This window comes from Benincasa hispida, unplaced genomic scaffold (genome assembly GCF_027475165.1).
Source record: "Benincasa hispida cultivar pf3 unplaced genomic scaffold, pf3_genome.v1.1 HicScf1375, whole genome shotgun sequence".
Classification (NCBI taxonomy): Eukaryota; Viridiplantae; Streptophyta; class Magnoliopsida; order Cucurbitales; family Cucurbitaceae; genus Benincasa; species Benincasa hispida.
This window is the reverse complement of record NW_028325715.1, coordinates 210-11232: the sequence shown is the minus strand read 5'-3', so window position 1 is coordinate 11232 and position 11023 is coordinate 210. Positions and strand designations below refer to the sequence as shown.

Sequence of the window (11023 nt, the reverse complement as noted above, 5' to 3'; positions counted from 1 at the left end):
TTGAACGCATCAAGTCAGCACGTAAAGTAATTTTAGAGATAGAATTGCTCATGTCTTTCATCTGTTCCTTGTAACTAACACATGCACCTTAGAGATATGATTATGTATGGCATTTGCATCGAGAGATGTTGAACATAGCATGAACTAAAGAACATAATTTCCAATGCACTACACATACACTTAGACTGTAAAAAAAACATCTCCAACATCCTCATCCCGCTGTCATTGTGCATATTGGCTTGCTATTCTTAACAAGTTATCAACGCATACCATTTACATTTAAAGCCATTCATCCACGAATCCCTTTTTCCCTTTGAACTTCTATTTCTTTTTGCATGCGTGCCATTAGTTTAGTGTAAAATACTAATGCCTCTCAATTAATTAGGAAAACTCTGCATTTGATCCGAAAATAAACCCTGCATTAGTACATTCTAGAGTCCCTACGTTCAACCCTAGACTTACTAGGAAACTTAGGAGATTTATACTTGGGTCTAACTTAAGAGAACTTGTACGCACTAACAAGGTGTGCACACATCTATCATCGATGCACGCCTTATTTTCATACCAAGAGATAGATCACTCATTCATCCATCTTTACTCATCATAATCCTTCATCGCCATTTACATTCATCATCATAAGTACATTTAGAATCAAAATTACGGGCGAACAATTTTTCTGAAGAAAATGCTTCCATCGACCGATTTTACCTCATCTTATCTACCCTGCGGACCAACCTTTTCTTTAGCAAATTAATTCATGTCAGCAGCTACTTCAGCATGTGACCTACTCCATTTTCCTTCCCTATATACTTAATTTTTTTTTAAAAAAAAACAAAAGATTTCTCCTTTAAATTTAGTAAATTAAACCAAGTAATTTCTCAAATTTTCCTTCAAAGAACTTCATAATTTTTCCCCACTTCTAAATTTCCTCTCGGGTAGTTCAACAAATTTCTACTTGAGTTCCCTTCTGCCTTCCGTTTTTCTTTCCTTTTACTATCAACAAACTTTCCCTTTTCTTAGCCTATTTTTCCACTTTTTAACCGATTACAATTGAACTAACATTTAAAATATTAGATTAATGTTACAAACTACTTGGTACACAGTACGGTACACAGTACACCATTTACTGTGTACCAAGTATGTTATTAACATTAGATTAATCAATATTGAACTTTGGAAGAATAATGAAGGGTTTCTACGGCTTACAAATTACTATCCCTTTTTGGGAATTTCATCCTCAAAATTCAGGGAATGTGGTCCAGACTTAAAACATTAAATAAATAAAAAAATCACAATAACAAAGCCACAAGATTTAAAGCTGCTGGTTAATAAATTATTTATATATCTCATACATTACTTACCGACCATTCCACAACTATTAACATATACCTTAAACCTATTTATAACTTCAACACCTACAACTTGACTGGTACCCTTCATCACCGGTGTTTACAAGCATTGCTTATACATCCTTATCTTTTTTACATCAAATGCAGACATTTTCTTTTCAGGTTATTAGGTTCTCTACATCTATAGCATGTATGAGTTTTGCTAGAATACTATCCCAAATGATACCTATTACATACTAAACACAAAGGTCTCCCTCTAACACTAGCAATAGATTCCTTAGGTTTCTCAGTACGAAAATTTCCCTCTATTCCTTAAATTTCTTTACTCGAACTCAACTTGGAACCCAATGTACCTCCATTCTTGGATTTAAAAGATCCTCTATTAGATACTCTAGGTGCAAATCTTTTACTCCTTTCACTCTTATATGTTCAACAAATAGACTTGGAGTTTTAGATCCACTACCACTGTATACTATTCCTTCTTTGTTTTCTTCCACCACACTCATTTCCATCCTCATAGCAACTTCCACTAGTTTAGAAAACACATTCCACTTAGCATTGGTTGTTACAAGGGTACGTATTTCTTTCTTCAATCCTTCCTCGAATCGTCTACATAACTCTTTTGTCAATCTTGAGTTGTCTTTAGTCCTCTACAATAATTTTAAGATTATTAAAGTAGTCTGTACCAGCTCAAGACCAACCGATTTCCCTTAATAAACCTAAATATGGACTAATGCATCACATGGAATACACCATTCAGAAGTAACTCTTATCCACTGTTTCCTGTAGTTGGATCCTCAACTCTCTTTTCAACTCTTCCAAAACCAACTTGTACGATGTTGGAAACGTCATTACTGTCCTATGTACCATGTTAGACAACTTAGGCGAACATCTAGGATTTTCTTACATAAATAATCAATCTTATTAACTATAGTTTCTTGCACATAACTCAATAACTATGCTATGTTGCTATAATACTTACCTACCTTCTTCAGCAAGAACATAGTACCTAAAAGGATTCTTCTGCCACTCCTTTAAGGTATTTCAAGAATTAATCCATTTTTGGATAACTCAAGATATCAAACCATACAACTATGCCACTAGTACTAACAAACCCACATAGTCAAGAAAATAACACCACACACAAGAATTCAACCCATAAATATTCTATACAATGAACTTCCAGACAACAAATTACTCTTTTGCATAATACCCCCATGTAACAACTGTAGACACTTTTTCCTATATAACCAAGTTATCTATAGTTATAACATACATTGGTTCCCGTCAAACACGAACCCTAGTGATGCTTGTGACAAGATGAACGATAAGGTTGCACATCTACACTTGTTATTGATTCTCTAGGTTGTGTCTTACTTGGCTGCCCAGACAAAACTATAGGACAGATAGAGCCTTCTAACCTTAATTTGAAACTTCTAACCTTACTTGGTATTTCAAGAATTAATCCATTTAGTTTTCTCTTCCTGCTTGTATTCCTAGATCACGCCTTAATTTGAAACTTCCTCCACTCATGACTCTAGGTGTAAATCTTCTATTTAGCTGTTCATGTGGTGTGTTCGAGAAATTTCCCACACGAATATCCCTTTTTGTTTTTCCTTTATCTTCTTCCCAACAAACTTTTCTCCATTCTTTTAGCTGCATCTACCAGTTTTGAGAAATATTTCCATTCTGCACTTACTATGACATAGGTTCGAATTTCCTCTTGTAGACCATTCTCGAACCTCTCTCTTTGAAATGAAGAACATTCAACTGCATGGCTGAGGATAGAAGAAATTTGTTGGAAAATGAGTAAATGAAGTCTTAAGTGCTGACTCACATCACTACAAGAATATAGTATTTTTCTGATGTATAACATCGCTTGGATATAGCTTAAACTACATCAGGAAATAGATCTTCTGACGAATAATAGCTTATCGGAGATTAGTTGGGAAATAGGCATCGAGAGTCATTCTCTCGACGTGCGACGCATACGTGTTGAGAGTTTATCCTAACACCTGACGGTGTATATACCTATCTCCCGACGGGATCAACATTTCATCGGCGGTTGTTACACCTCTCGCGATGGTGTCAACGTCATCGAGAGTTTACTACACCAACTAGATTTTCTCTTTCAATATCTCGATGCTGTTTAGTTCGTTGGGAGATATGCTTACTCCCGATGTTTTCGCCAGAAGATCAGGCCTAGTTTCTTTGATATATTCCGTTAATTGCTTTTATTTTTATTTTTTAATTTTCACCTTCATATAACCTAAAATTAAATCCAAAACAAGAATAGTTAAGGAAATCTAAAGTTTTCACATGCTTTTATTTTTATTATTTGCTACATGAAAGAGATAGAAGTGTACTAGATAATAATGTTTATATATAGACTAGTGATCTATAAAAATACAACTTGAGGAACATATAGGAGAGAGTGTGATGACCATGTAGTGAACTCGTGTCTCCAGAAAGCCTTTTTTAGAGAAAAGATTGAGGATGCATATTAAGATGCAAACATAGACAAGTCCGCAAGTTTAGATAGTATGCAATGTAGGATAACTCAGGTGCATGTGGGAGTTGTTGGTAGGAAGTTATATAATAAGAACTATAAAACACAACATAAAATATAAACAGAGCCAAAAGGTTAAGAATTCTTTTTGGTCTCTAAACTATCATAAAATGTATCAATTTAACCCCTACATTTTCATTAGTTTCTATTTGGTCCACATACTCTAGAAATGGTACAAATTTAATCCGGTTAAAAATTTTGTTAGCTAACTTGTCATTTATTTCATTTTATTTGTACACCCTTCATTAGAAAATATTGACCTCATTGAAAAGGATACCATTATGCATGATATTGGCTTCAAATCGATAGAAAATATGGATGGGAATATTTTAAATCATACCAAAGCTTAAATGAACGAAAAGAAACACATAAAATCCAAAGCTAACTTACACATCATTCTCCTCTGAGAATGATATAAACAAAAATTATTGATTAATATATGTAAATCTCACCCAAACAATATCATTTCTCAACTATCAATGTATATTATTTTATTATTTTGATATATTCTCTTAAAGTAATTGTAATAGGTAGCATTTTTAGGGTTAATAATTAAGTGTATATCAATACTTTTTTTAAAAAATGCAAACATAGTAAAATGTATAAATGGTAAACCCTATTGTTAATTGACTCCTATTAGCGATGTAGGGTGTCAATTGTATACTCCACGAATTAGATCTAAATTTTCTATTTTTATTTTATTATTATTATTTTATTTATTATTATTATTATTTTATTTGCATTTGGCTATATTTGTTGATACTTTAGTACTCATGGTCACGTTTAAGTGTATAGTAGTATTTTTTAAAAAAAATAAAAAAAAACATAGAAAAGTGTCTCAATGATAGACTCAATTGTGGATGGACTCCTATTAGGGATATAATCTATCATTGGTATATCTGTTGATACATAGTAAATTTTCTTTTGCATTGAGCTATATCTATTGAAACTTTGGGATTTATTGCTATATTTGTAGCTGCATCGTTCTTTTATTTTTAGGTTTTTTTTTTTTTTTTAATTCGCTCTGTTGAAAGGTGAAATTGGATGAATATAAGCATATCAAAGTGAAAAAAAATATAAAATATGTATGGTAAAGGAAATGACATGGGTTCGTTAAATGAATATAAACTTCATGTACTTGATAATGTATGGATAGTTCATATCCAATAGTTTTTCCTTTTTATTTTTAGATAATTCATTCTTAACTTTTACTTCAAATATCTTTTTAATTAAATAAAATAGGTTCTATTCATATTTTTATTTTAATAAAATAAAGAGAATCATGAAAAAAGCATCCATCAATGTTTCAACTTTAAAAATAAAATGACATAGAGAGATAGGGGAGAGAGGGGAGAGTGAGACCAATGGGCAGAACGACAATAATCTAATGCTCAAGGGTCAAAATAATTTTATGGGTCAATATATGCCCACGACCATGAGGGATTTGGGGATAATATTTTTTAGGAATAAAACGTATTGGAATCATATAATACAATTTTATATTCTACTTTTGAATGTTATCAAAGTAAATAGAGAAAAGTGATATTTATATTGTTGGATGATGTTAGTGACTAAATTTTATATAACATTGATACATTTCTAGATGAATACATAAGTATATTTTGATTAATTATGCTATCTACCAAATTTATATTTGCGGAATAAGTGAATCTAAAACATAATTTGAATTACCTACCAAATAGACCCTTATTTATTACCGCTCTTAAAGTACTACCCATTGTAAGTACCTTAAAATATAAAAAAATTTAAAAGTAAATTAAATAGATATAAAAAAATGAGACATTAAGGATAAGAGAAAGGATAAGGGATACAAAAAGTTATAAGATAAGAGAGAAAGGATAAGGGATACAAAAAATTCCTACTTTTAGAAAGGTCTAAAATACCCTTATGTGCGAATATAAAAGAGTAGTGGAATTACTTATTCTCACATCTCTCCTCCAAAGTCCAATCCTTTTAGTGGTAAACTAAAGAGAAAACAATGAGCACACAACTTTTGGTATTTCCGAGAGCTCTCACAATAGGATGGAGTGATAACGAGCAATACTAGAAATGCAACAAGGAGGTCTATTGCGGGTATAATCTTAAACCCAAATTTTATTTGCCTTTACTCAATGTAATCTCTCTCATTATGGTGTTAAAAAATTTGCAGTTATACAATCGAAGAAGCAGAGCTTCTTCGTGTATCTTGGTTTGATTGTTTCTTGGATCTGAGTTCTTCTAATTTCAAACCAAATACTTTGTACACAGTAAATATTGAGGTGAAGTTGAGAGATGGTTGCAATGGATGGGATGGTTCTTTGATCAAGAAAATCGTGTTGCCAGATGGGAATGTGATAAAGTCTGAAGAAATACTATATGGTAGGCCAAAAAACGTGTGGTTCAATATCTTGATAGGAAAGTTTAAACTTGACCAAAGTGGGTTGGTCCGATTTCAGTTGTCTCAATATGATACAAATTGGAAGTCGGGGATTATCATAAGAGCCCTTGTGGTGGAAACATAAAAATGAGCATGAGAACAATATGTTAAGAGATAAATATAAAGTAATAGAATGAAATGATAAATAATAGATCCTTTTACTTACAAGTAAGATGGGTAAAACACTTTGTGTTTTAGTTATGTGATAAACGTTGAATATTATGTAATACCATGTGAAAAGATAAATAATACAACCTTTTGCGTACTAGTAATAAGGTTAGTTTAAACACTGTAGTATGATTTTCAATCAAATATGTATTGTAAATCAATAGAAAGATCTAAGTGAATCATGTTGTTATCATCTGAACATACATAAGTTCTTGTCATCTAACTAGCATGTATGGAAGAAACAAAAATTACTAAAATAGCTTTTAGATCCTACAATTGGAAAATGTGATTTTAAACTAATTAAATATTTGAAAGGATGTGATTGTTTTAGCCGTAGAATAAGGTACGTGAGTTGAAAATTCAATAAGGAATAGTATTAAGCATTACATTAAGAGAACAAAATTGGTGATGCTGAAAGAAAACTTTATCACAAGGCACACATTCTTAGGCACGAGAGTTGTTTTATAAGATAGAAAGATTCATCTAGGGTCTGAAGGATTAGGTAGGTTATGTACTTGCCCATGAACCCACCAGTTATGCAATAATGTTGTGTATAGCAGCCAGAGAATAGATTCCACTACAAAAGAGGGAAACGTGAGATCATAGGGAGCATGATCCACTTCAGGTCAGAAGAGGAAGGCAGACCAGAGGCCTCTAGAGCCTCCATAAAAAAGTCAGAGCATAGACAAAACTCCACGACAATAGGGGAAACAAGACTCCAAATCTGTAGCTTTTAAAGAAGATAAGTCGGTTTGTTAGACATGTGTAGATGTCATTAGGGACGATGTTTGGCTGGTATTGAAGTTTGTTTTCGATGTGGCCAGAGAGGACACATGTCGGAGAAGTGCCCCAAGTGGAATGCATATGATAATAGGGGCTAGCCTGCAAGCTCGAATCAAGGTGGTTCAAGCCATCAGCAACAACAGGGTAGAGTGTATTCCACCACCCGATAGGAGGCCAAGAAGTCCAACGCCATTATGATAGGTACATTCCCAATCTTGGGATACTAGCATTAGTTTTGTTTGACTCCGGTTCGTCTCACTCATTTATATCACTAGCATTTGTAAAATATGCCATGTTAGAATTAGAACCCTTATTGTATGTTCTATCAGTTTCTACTCCAACAGGAGAAATTATGTTAGCTACTGAAAAGATAAAGGCATGCCAAGTAGAAATAGAAAATCATACATTAGATGTGACCTTGTTAGTTCTAAACATGCATGATTTTGATGTTATTGGGATTGGTGTCCTAATTCTCCTGATAGTCTCGTAGTTTGTAAATATTTTGTAAACATATTGTTATTAATAAAATAACTGTTATTTGATAAGTTTTTACTCAATCCAAAAAACTAAGATCTGAGGTTATTTTATGTAACATAAGCATGTATGTGGAGACATACAAGTGGATCATGCCTTAAGTAATAACCTAAATGCTCTATAGTAGATGGATATAGGAGGGATACCTTATCCTGATGACACTACGGATACGACCCGCTTTGTAGATATTACAGATATTGTAAAGTGCTATATATGGTCTGATCCTGACCATTCATGTGGAGACATGCGAGTGGAAATATCCTATATAAAGAGTTTGTATAAGATCGGACCACAAAATGATTAGTCTTTTTATATAACACCGTTAATAATTGAGACTTACATTTCACTAGAATGACCATAGGTGACATGACCTTAATCCTGAGTGAGTTGGAAACTCCTGTTCATGAGAATGATCCTTTGATTTGTATAGGCGAGAGTGGCTAGAATGACAACTCAATAAGCCTACCATTTTGAGGATGCGTCTGACTGGGGAGCTGAGAACTCAGTTACACAAGACAGAACTCATTCCTTCTCTGAAGCAAGGGTAAGCAGATAAATTGCTCCCTTAAGGGCTGATTTCGGGTCTTGAACATAGTGGTCACACCTTCTCCTGGCCCGAGAGGGCTTAGTCATAGTAGGACTATGACATATTGTTTATTAGAGGAATCAACGATGTTTAAGGAGTTAGATGTAACTACAAGGGAAAATTGGTAAATTGGCTCAATTATAATTACGAGCGATTTGTGAAGGGTCATCGCATTGTTGATTGGTTATATCCAATGGACGTAGAATATATCTTTAGTGTGAAGAGTGTAACTGTTGGTCTTTAGTGGCATGCCCGACAATTAATGATGGTGAATATCGTGATTAAAAAGTTTAGTTAGTTATTCACGTACCATTAGAGCTTTAAGCTACAGGTCCATAAGGTCCCCTTGGTAACTCAATGGGTTCAAGTTGAGAATCAGATTTTTAGTTAATTTGAAGTATTCAAATTAACAAGAGGAAATTCAATTATATGTGATATAATTGATATGATATATTTGATATATTATTAATCGGAGGAATTAATATAAATATGATTTATATTAAATATCATAAAATAGAAAAAGAACTATAGTTTATATGCTTCATATGATGAAATATTAAAACTATAGGTTATAAATATAATATGATAAGTTGGTTATTGTGCGTATTTATAATATATTAGTAATGTGATAATTAATTATTATTTTTCTCTTATAACCAAATTGAGTGGGAGGTTTTCCACGGTTATGGTAACTGTGAGATAAAAGAAAAATGGTTTTCTAAAAATAATGATGATTGTTTTTTTTATTCGAATTAATCTCACAGAAAAGCTATCGAGTAAAAGTGTTTTACTAAACGATAGCATAGAGAGACTACACAATGAGTAAATGAGTAACTTATCTCCCACTTGTCCTAATGCCTCGGAAGACTAATGTACAATACAAAACAGTACAAAATACAATAAACTAGGGCATACTCTATACCCCAGTAACATCTCCCAGTTGCCCTAGACAAGGTGCCACATACCCCATAAACCCAGACTCTCCAGATGACCCTCGAACACTTTAACCGTGAGAGCCTTTGTAAACAGATCAACAACATTGTGCTCTGACACGATCTTTGTGACAATCACATCACCACGATGCACAATCTTCCTGATCAAATGATACTTTCGCTCTATATGCCTTCCTCGTCGGTGACTCTGATAGAATTTGCCACAGCCCCACTATTATCACAATAGAGTATGATCGGCAAAGACAAATTTAGAACAACTTCCAAATTGGTAAGGAATTTCCTAAGCCAAAAAACCTCTTTAGTAACTTTACAGATGGCTACGTATTCAGCTTCCATAGTGGAGTTCGCAATGCATCCTTATTTGATGCTTTGCCATACTATAGCCCCTCCATTCAGAGTGAACACTGACCCTGATGTTGATTTCCAAGAATCTTTGTCTGAAAGTCAGAGTCTGTGTATCCTGTAAGAATCAAATCCTTATTTCCATATACGAGCATATAGTCTCTCATTCTTTGAAGATACTTGAAAATCGTTTTGACAGTCGTCCAGTGATCTAATCCTGGATTGGATTGATATCGACTGACAATCCCTACTGCATAGCAAATTTCAGGTCTAGTACATAATATTGCATACATAAGGTTACCAACAACCGATGCATAGGGAATCCGTTTCATTTCCTCAATCTCTTGAGGTGTCCTAGGACACTGCTCCTTAGACAAATTAATTCCATGCCTGAAAGGTAATAAACCCCTCTTGGAATTCTACATTGAGTACCTGATCAACATTTTATCAATGTACGATGCCTGAGACAAGGCCAGCCTTTTGTTCTTACGATCCCTTATGATTTGGATCCCCAAAACAAACTGCGCCTCTCCTAAATCTTTCATTTGGAATTGGACGGCTAGCCATGTAACGACCTGACCCCCTAAGATTCAAGTTAAGTCTTTACCAAATACATGCATGCATGAACCTAAAACGACACCATTTTTCAGTGAAATAAATGCTAAATAAATAAGGTAAATTCAAAAGACCTTCATTAAATTCAAATATTATAAACAGACGATAGGGTACCCATAAATCATAAATGATAATAAATAGGCCTGAAAAAAAATCTTAATAGTAAGTTTCAAACATCAAAACTGAAAGTTGAAAAACATGAAAAGAAATCTAAATATCATGAGCAGAAGCATAAAACTGGTCCCAGTGGCTTGATCACGAATTTCACTTGTCAATCGCTGGTGCATCTCTTCCTTTACCTGAAACAATAACATGGGAAAGAATGAGTATAAATTACTCAGTAAGTAACCCCACTACTGGGGTCAGGCTAGACATCTATGTTCTCTAGAAACCTACCTCTAGTGGAACATATAAACTTCTCTAGTCCTCATGGGACACGTACATATATGAAAAAAACTGATTTCTTCCCTACTGTAGTTAAGTATGCCCACTACCTCTAGTAAGTCTCGTAGGACTCAAAATCTCTGGTGAATCCTGAAGGAAACACAACCCATGGGGAATCCTGAAGGAAACATAACCCCTGGTGAATCCCGAAGGAAACACAACCTCTGGTGGGTATCTAACTAATCAGTGAGGACACTATCACAATCTCAACATCACAAGTATCACAACATGGCTCTATAACAT

General features: G+C 33.8%; 1 long non-coding RNA gene across 3 annotated transcripts; it reads left to right on the top strand.

The window, feature by feature from the left end:
• Positions 1-5864: 5864 nt before the first annotated feature.
• LOC150031228 (uncharacterized) lies at positions 5865-7851 on the top strand. 3 transcript variants are annotated; one of them, XR_016526067.1, is made up of 3 exons: positions 5865-6012; positions 6089-6297; positions 7348-7851. It is a non-coding gene; the product is annotated as an uncharacterized LOC150031228 (long non-coding RNA). The 3 variants fall into 3 exon arrangements; XR_016526068.1 differs by having other exon boundaries at positions 5866-6012; positions 7084-7851; XR_016526069.1 differs by having other exon boundaries at positions 5866-6012; positions 7081-7851.
• Positions 7852-11023: the final 3172 nt, after the last annotated feature.